This window comes from Triturus cristatus, chromosome 3_1 (assembly GCF_964204655.1).
Source record: "Triturus cristatus chromosome 3_1, aTriCri1.1, whole genome shotgun sequence".
In the NCBI taxonomy this organism is placed as follows: domain Eukaryota; kingdom Metazoa; phylum Chordata; class Amphibia; order Caudata; family Salamandridae; genus Triturus; species Triturus cristatus.
The window spans coordinates 1,174,065,171-1,174,067,486 of NC_140583.1; positions in this window are offsets into that span (position 1 = coordinate 1,174,065,171).

Here is a 2,316-nt window from a genome sequence, read left to right on the forward strand (position 1 = left end):
GTGTGAAAGTGCGTGAATGTATGAGCATTTAGTTGATTGTGAAACTCTTAGGAGCATTCCGAGAGAAAAAAGTTAATAGATGCATGTTAGAAGGGCAGAGTAGAGGGATGTACTACTGTGTCAAAGAAAGTAATAATTCCGTAATAGAGCAGAGGTAAGCGCTGTTCTAGAGAGAAGCGGGATTTTTGTGGGAAAGGTCTTTTACTATTCTGTGGTTAGCGAAGCAGATAATGGAGATGTTTATATGTTGTAACTAATAGATTTGTGGAATTTGAAACGAAACAGAGTCTACCGAGAAGGTTTTGTAAAGGAGGGGTAGACGAGTGACAGGAGACAGGAGTAGAAGCGACTACTGACGTCAGAGTCAGAAAGACCGTGCTGTGATTGGACAGTGGGTTAGAACAGTGCTCGCGCTGTGATTAGTGCGTTGGTGTGAGCCGCGCAGGGTTTGGAAGGAGTACAGGGTGACGTAGACGCTCCAGGATTGGTTCGTTGGTGTGAGTCGCGCTGTTATTGGACAAAAGATCATACAGTTGTAGAAAGGACTAGAGAATTGTGGTAAACGTGAAAATGTATTATCAAACAGAAGAGAGAAAGAAGAAATCCTTGTTCAGTAAAATTAAAAAGTGGTTCGACAAGGATAAGAATATAATAACTAGAGAGGGTGAATTACTACCTCCGACAAGAACCCCTGCATCCTTCATGGTTGCGAAATATGGGTATCATACCTGTATTTGGTTAGACAATTGGGCTAAGTACACTAGAGAAGATGGTGTTTTAGCATTCCCGGAACATGGTTCATTTAATCTGGCCGTGTTGAGAACTTTACGGGAGAAAATGATGTGTCTAGAGCCTAGACCAAGGCCGACACAGTTCGAGGCATTGGTAGAATGGGAAGATGAGGTGCATGAGCGAGAAAAGCAGAGGAGTGGAGGTAATTATAGGTACATTTGTGGTAGGAAATATGATCGTGAAACTCATCATGATCGAATGAGGAGATGGCGAGATGCTAGTATGTCAGAGGGACTATATCCTATGAGAACTGTTGAGGAAACGGAAGGGAGGAAAGGTACGGAAAGGGTACCTGATGCAGAACTGAGAAGGTATGGGGCTAATGAATATGAGGATGAAGTCTTGGATGACATGATTTACAAGAGACCACCTCCATATAGACCGGAACCTGAAATGAGAACACCGGTTGCTACTCCTATTAGAGATACTTTGAAAATCATTAAAACAGAAGTTGCGACCCCTGATCTGAAAAGTGGTAGCTCTTTCACGGAAAGGGGGAGAGAGAGAGAGAGCGAGAGAGAGAGAGTGCAATCGGGAATGAGAAAACAAGAGAATTAGCAAGAACCACATCTGAGTTAACAGAGAAGATTAGGGAACTAACCAAGAATCTAGAAGCTGTTACAGTGCCTGTAACCATAGGTCCAGTAATGCCTATTTTTGATAAACAAAGGACGAGTGAAAGTGGCTTAACAGTTCCATATGTAGGAAATGGACTAGTTGGTTCACAGGAAGAGTCAGGATTGAGGACGGGAAAGCATCAGTTGAGACAGTTGAGACATGACACATGTGGTGGAGAGTCAGGTGTACGGTCTAATTCAGGATTGAATACTGATTGTTTAGGAGGATCAATTTTGGAACCACAGAGGATTGCAGAACAAGCAGGTACAGTTAAAAGGTCTACAGAAATAACGGCTGAGGATTTGAATGATTGGTTAAAGGTTCTTCAAAAGAAGGATAAAGATTCCCAGGCAATTGATGTAGCCAGGTTGCGCATAGAACTGGAGGAGCTTATAGCAGGGACAATTCCTACAGAAATACTGAAAAATCATCATGAGGGGAGTTGTTATTTATGTGCAAGAGTATCACCTGGAGGGCTAAGAGTACACATGATAGGTTAAAAGGAATAGCGAGTGAAATGGGAGTTGACATGGACAAGGTAAAAGCTTTACAGAGGCCTTACAGAGTGGACTTCTCGGACAAAGACATTGAGAATTTAAATGATGCTGGTAGAACAGGACAGATTAAGGAAATTATTTCTATATTGCGAAAATGGGGTGATGTGGAAAAGTGGAAGGATAGGTGGTACAAGAAAAAGGAAGATTCAGTGGACAGGACTTACTCAGCATTCCCCATGAGAGAAAAGGAAAAAACAGTGGATGCTTATCCAATGAGAGAGATTCCTGGAGGAGGATATGTACATGTCCCATGGACTAGACAGGATATTTTGTCATTTACGAATAATTTCCCTCGACTGAGAGAGAAGCCCGTCGAGTGGTATAGGCAGGTAGATAGGTTTGTGAAATT